This window comes from Fukomys damarensis, unplaced genomic scaffold (assembly GCF_012274545.1).
Source record: "Fukomys damarensis isolate Sample0158 unplaced genomic scaffold, DMR_v1.0_HiC HiC_scaffold_17, whole genome shotgun sequence".
NCBI classification, from domain to species: domain Eukaryota; kingdom Metazoa; phylum Chordata; class Mammalia; order Rodentia; family Bathyergidae; genus Fukomys; species Fukomys damarensis.
This window is the reverse complement of record NW_022900929.1, coordinates 19,010,609-19,017,366: the sequence shown is the minus strand read 5'-3', so window position 1 is coordinate 19,017,366 and position 6,758 is coordinate 19,010,609.

Here is a 6,758-nt window from a genome sequence, read left to right as displayed (position 1 = left end):
AAGGGCTGACACTGGGACACGGTGGCGCACACCTGTGATCCCTGCACTTGGGAGGCTGAAGTAGGAGCATTGGCTCAAGTTCAAGGCCAGCCTGGGCTCCACTGTGAGTTCAAGGCCAGCCTGAACTACACAGCGAGACTCTGTCTCAACAAATAAATAAATAGGGCTGGGACTGTAGCTCAGGATGAAGGCCTTTTGCTCAGTTCCAAGTATGGCAGGAAGAGAAGAAATGAGAAGAGCAGGAACCGGGGGAGGGAGAAGAAAGGAGAAAGAAAGAGCACAACTGCCCCAGGCCCCTCCCGGGCAGGCCCAGACGCGGCTGATCCCGGCTCAGCAGAAGGGGCCCAGCAGTTCCACTGAGGCACGGCCGCTCACCTGCTGCGTGGGCAGGGCGTGGGCACAGAGCGGATATTGAAGGTCTCCAGTTTCTCTCTCCGAGAGAGTTGGGGCTCACAATTTGAGAAAACGCCCTCCCCGGGGCGGGTGACCAGCTCCCGCTCAGGAGCACTGCAGCCCTCCGGCCGGGCACTGTCCACCGGGAAGCCGTACATCTCCGCTCCTGTCGGGCTCGGAGGGGAAGTCGCCCCTCGGCCACACAGGAGCCCAGAGGCCCTGCTGGGACTCGAACCCACGCTTGCCTGGACTCCCAGGTTCCAGAGGCTGCGCCAGGGCCTCTGACTCAGGGCAAACAGGAGCACCTCACCCTGGCCCGCGCCCTGCCTGCCCTAGGAGGCCTGGGGCGGAGGGCGACTGAGCCGGATCAAAGGGAGGCTGTGGTTTCCCACCTGCCCGGCCCCGCCCCTCGCCAAGCCCCGCCCCTCGCCGGCCTCCACACTGGAAGCCGCCACACCTGAAAAACCGGCTCCGGGATAAACAGGAGACACCAGGCGCCCAGTCCCAGGCCCGAACCCGAGCCCCTTCGGGGCTGCCAGGACCACCCCGGAGCTGGGTGGGTGGGCAGAGGGGTCCTGCCTGCCTGCCTGCCAACGGTGCCACCCAGGAACACCCCAGGGCCCTTTCCTGAGAACCCGGCAGGAGGGCAGAGCCTCTGAAGACTTCTGGAGACAAAAGCGAGGGGAGGCGATGGCGGGGCACAGGGGTGGGCGTTGGGGTCTGCAACGCCCCTCATAAAAACTAAGGTTAAGGGCTGAGGATTTAGCTCAGTGGTTCCGCCACCTGCCTCGAAAATGCAAGGACCGGAGTTCAATCCCCGGTACCAAAAAAACGACAACAAAAAACAAAGGTTAAAACCCATCCAAATCTCACAGGGGCTGGGGAGCAGGGGAGCTGGGGCGCAGCTCAGTGGCAGAGGGCTCGTCTCACATTCTTCAAGTCTTGGGTTCCACTCCCAGCAAATACACAGAGAAATCCCTGAATCTTAGCGGGGTGTGGGTGCACTCCTCCATTCCCAGCACTCTGGGAGGCTGAGGCAGGAGGATGGCAAGTGTGGGCCCATCATGGACGACTCAGCGCTTGCTGAGTCTCATACTATAAAAACTGAAAATGGGCTGATGGTGTAGCTCAGTCCAAAGGCCTTGGGTTCAATGCCCAGTCCCGCAAGAAATAACAATAGAAAGATGAACAGTCGGGGCTTGGGGTGCCGGCCAGGGCTCAAGTACTTGCCTAGCATGCAGCAGTCCCCAGTACCCCGAAATCTAAAACTTAAAAATGAGCAAATTGCTGCCTGGAAACTTTAAGACACTGGCCAGGGGGACACAGCCCTGTCCCACCAGAGGCTCCATCCTGCTCTAGACTCCGGCAGAGACCCGCCACCTTCCTTCCCAGAAGGGACAGGGTTTCTACCCCAGCAACACAGAGTGGCGTGGGGGGGGGGTCCAAAAGCTGGGCGAGGCGCCCCTCCTTCTGTCCCAGCCCTGGCCCACTTCTCTGGTGCCCACCTGGGCTGCGGGCAAGCGGGGACCACAGGGCCCCGAGGGTGGTGGCAGGAAGGTGTAATTTCATCCCAGGGCTCAGTTTGAGTCACCAGAAACGCAGGATGAAATCCGAGCTCTGGGGACAAAAGTGCTCAGGGTCAGTGCGGAGAGGGGCGGGGATGAGGTGCAGGCGCAGCCCCCCCATACCCAGACAGTACCTTGAGGGGAAGGAAGGAGAAAGTCCCCTTTCAGGTGCTGGGCAGTGTGAGGCCTGGCATGCGGCTGGCTGGTCTGCCTGCCACCAGGAGGAACCTGTTCCCGACACACCCAACCCCTCCATGGGACCAGGCTGCGGGGTCACACCTGGTGTGAACCCATTTCTGGGGCTCCAGAAACTCGAATTCAAGGCAGCACAGATCAGGGGACCAGCCAGGGGAGGGGACCGCTGCTTAGGGGCCTGAGGTCACTGGGGACAGAGGGGCTTCTCCGTCCTGATGGCAGGTGGGGCCCTGGGAGCGAGCAGTGGGCAAAGTCCTTTAACGGCACGGCACTTCGCTGGTGCTGTCCTGGGCCCTGCATGACAAACACAGCCAGTGCCGGCCGGAGGCTGATGCGGGCACTCTCCCTCACTGGCCGGGGGAGTGACGGACAGATGCAGGCTCCACTCGGACAGCTGGAAAAAGCCCCCTCAGCACTGTAGGGTGCAGTCACCCCCAGGAACCACCACAGAGGGGTTTGCAAAGCCCCAGCAAAATACGCTGAAATTTCATCTCCACTGTGAAGTATTAGGAAGACCTCAAAGACGTGATGAGGATTATATGGGGACACCGTGACCCCATTCTGGCACCAGTGCCTTAGAAGAGGAGAGACAGCCATGATGGTGCACGCCTTTGATCTCGGCACTCATGCAGGCTGAGGCAGGAGGATGCCAAGTTCAAGCCCAGCCTGGACAATTCAGTCACTTAGCAAGAACCTGTCTCAAAAAAATATACCTACACAAAGGGCCAGGGATGTGGCTAGCATAGCACCCTGGGTTCGGTCCCTAATACTGCATAAAATAAAGAGGAAGAGACCCGCCTGGCTTGCTTCCTCCTGCCCTTCCTTACCCTGGGCCAGCTCTCAACTCCAGACTCCCTGCCACATGCACCCCACAACCTTGAATTTCTAGGACCTGGAGCTGAAGGAATCTGCATTCTTTCACAAGTACCTGGTATGCAGGCTTCAGTGACAGCAATGGAAATGGACATCATCCCCAGCCGCCCCAAAGGCAGGATCTCCACACCTGGAAATGGGGGGATGTCCGAGAAACTGCCTCCCTGTACTGCATCTGGCTTTGCAAAATTGTGTCTGTTTTTTGCTTTCTTTTTTGAGACAACGTCTTGCTATGTAGCCTAGGCTAGGCTCCAACATACAATCCTCCTGCCTCAGCCTCCCAAATTATAGGATCACAGGCGTGTGCTACGGCAACTGGCTAGGCTTCACAAATCTTGATAGAGAATCCTAATTTGATGTCCAAATAAGAGTGTTTCTGGAAACTTCCCACCTCCTCCCAGCACTGTACGGACCACACTGGCACAGGGGACTCTGGAAACAAGGAATCCCTGGTTAAGGACCGCTGTGAGGCCCAGAAGCCATTCCACAGTCACCTCCCATGTCACCCAAGCCTAACAGCACCAACAGAATACTCGGGCCACAGACGGGAGAAAACCCAACCAAAGTGAGGGTGACCACGAGTCAGGTGAGATTGTTGCAGCCTCGGGGACCCCACTTTCAGGCCCAGCTACCCCCAACCCCCAACAGTCTCCAGCTCAGAGGCAGCAGCTGCAGGGCTGCAAGATGATCCCCAGGCCCCAGCCCAGTGTGAGCCGCAGATAGGCAGCTCCCCGCAGAAGTGCACCCCAAATGCCGCCCCGTCCGTCGCCAGTCTGAAACCCAAATTTAACCAGGAGTGCTTATTTTCATTCGCTAAATCTGGCAACACCGAGCAGGTGGTCCTGAAGGAGCAAGACAGGTGGGCCCACAAATAGCTCTGGGACAGCCAGGCCCAGCTTGGGGCTGGGGAAGGCGTGAGGGAGGAGAGTTCCGCTCCCCACCAAGGCACCCGGAGAGCACCCCTAGCCTAAGCAGGGACAAAGTGCGGGAATTAGGATGAAGTAATACTAGAAACATTTCTCCACTCAGAGCCCACCATGCAGGAAGCCACGAAGCTAAGCATCCATCAGTCCTGGAGGCCCAGATGGAAGGGAGAGGGACCCAGGACCAGAAGTGCTGTGGAAGGGAGGTAGAATCGGGGCTATCAGGGGAGGGATGCTATGGCACTGAGGCTCCCCGGGGAGTTCGCTGTCCCCCAAACCCATCCTGCCCACCCCTACAGCCCAGGGACATCTGGGCTTGGAACCTCCAGAAGAGCCAGGTGTGGTGGCACAGGCCTGTCCCCCCGCACTCTGGGATGCTGAGACAGGACTACAAGTTCCGGCTCAGACTGGGCAAGTCATTCAGTTAGTGAGACCCTAACAATACAGGGCCGGGGATTTTGCTCAGTGGGAAGGCTCTGGGTTCCGTCTTCAGTACTGCAAAACTCCCAAAGAGGGCAAGAAAATTATGGGTCCAGGCTCCTCTCCACAGAGCACAGAGCCTTCTGCTACTTTGAGTCAGCTCAGGGTTGCAGGGCCCACCCCCCTACCAGAACCCCCACATCTACCCATGAAGCCTGGGGAGCCTCCCCACAAACTGCCGGTCACCTCCCATGGCCTCCGGCCAGGTGTGTCCACTTCCCTCAGCTGCCTCTGAAGGGTCCCCCTTCCCCCCAGCATCCTTGTCCCTCCTGGGGGCCCCTCTTCCAAACCTGAACCCAGCATGGGGTGCCCTGCTCCCTGGCATCTGCGAACTTCCCCTGCAGGTCCTGCCCCCAGCAGCCCCTCAAAGCCCCCACGGGCTCCATCAACCGGGCTGTGTCCTTGGCCACCAGGAAAAGCAGGATGGGTGCTATGCTGGGAGCAGAGCCTCGGCGTGGGTTTTGGGGAGTCAAAGGCTGGGGTGATGGGGTGAGAGGCTCAGGAAGGAGGGGAGCAGGGAGCTCAGGATCTTGTTCATTTTGGCACACAGCCATTCAACAGGCACCTGAGCCCGGCCCCCATCCCTGTGGTGAGGACTGAGTGCCATAGATGCTGGACAGTGAGGACAGACGGGACATTACGATCAAGGCACGGCTTGAAGGTGGACAGGGCAGGGGTAAATTCCACAACCTCACCCCCCACGTACCCCAGCCAGCAGGGCCATTCAAAGAAGCGCCCCCCAGGGGAGTGGCAGGAAGAGCCCGGTGGGAGAACAGTGAGCCAGGCTGGGCTGAGAGGAAGCCAGGCCACTCCAGATAGTGTGGCAAGGTGCAGCCAGGGGCACAGAGAGGAGCCCCAGACGCGGTGCTGGGAGATGCGGTATGTGGTTCCAAGGTCACCCTTAGGACATGAGCGCCCGGGGCCACTGTCGCCCACCAGGTCACCCTGAGATGCTCAGCTGGGGTTTCCAACAACGGTGTCACCAAACTGTGTGCCTGGGTTTCTCTGCCCACGGCAGGAGCAGCTGCCTCCAAGACCCCTGTCATTATGGCCGCCCTTTGGGACAACTCCCAAGACTGCCACCGTGTCACAAGCCGGCGGGGGCCCTGCAAGCCTGCCTTAAGCGAACAGACAAGAATTATTTGCGAGGAGCACACTGCAAATGAACGCTACTTCTCCACGTACCCCGAGACTATCCTCTTAAGTAGGTTAAACGTGGCCCAGCAAGGCTGTCCCCTGGAGACCCATTTCCCCACCTTTAGCCCTGAGTTCTCTGCTATTTCCAATGAGCAGGCGGAGCACTGCAGAGTCCCAGCCCTCCCTCCACTCCTGTGCCAGGCTCCTCTGGGACCCTCGAGGTGGAACTGCCAATTTCTAGGTCATCCTCAGAGGTGGCTGCAGAACGGGGTGCCCAGAAGCAGGTGCGGGGTCCAACACTGCCACCTCAGGGCCAGGCCTGGCCCTTGGTCCTCCCCAGGTCCCTGTGAGGCCAAAGTCAAGCTTTCGCCCTCCTGGGTCCCCAACAGGTGATGCCTGATAGCCACCTGATGGCCCGCTCCCTACCTCTCCCTCCTGCCCTGACTATGGCATGAATAATCCATGCCCGGTGCCCTCTCCCTCTTCCCCTGGGAATGACGCTGCTGAAATAAATGAGCTGTTCCCAGGCCCCTCCCAAGCCCCAAGCCCCAGGGGCCGCATCCCTGGCCACAGGGCAGCTGACCACGGAGGCCGGGGTGCTCCAGCCAACCCTCCCTTCTGCCCCCGCCAGTGCCCCTTCAGAGAGCTGTGGGGCCGGCCCTGCCTGCCCAGGGCCACCAGCAGCATGCCGTGGGCACACATGCCAACCCCGTGCCCCGCTGGAGACCCCACAGGCCTGGCGCCCTCAATTCAGTCCTGACAGGGGCACAGGAGTGCCTGGCCCAGTCTGGTCCTGGCAGGCCGGTCACCAAGGCAGACGCCAGAGCCAGAGCCCCTCCAGCCCAAGCAGGAGGGCAGAACTCAGCAGCTCCGGGCTCCCTGCCCGGGCCCAGACCAGGGCACCAGCTCCCTCGCCGGCCATGCCAAGCTGGTGTCCAGCCCTCATCCCAGGGACCCGGGACGGGGTGGGGTGAGCACCAAGCGACCCTGGGCCCTTCTCCTCTCTGCCCATCTCACTCAGAGACCACCCACGGAGCGGGCTCCCCAACTTGCTCCTGGGAACCCTTCACCCCCACGCTCTCCTAAGTGCCCCCACTCCGGACTCAGCAGCCACCACTCAGGCCAGGGCCCCTCCTGGGAAACTCCTAAGGTTCCAGTGCGTGGAGAGAGTGGGGGGCCGGCAGCCAGCGAC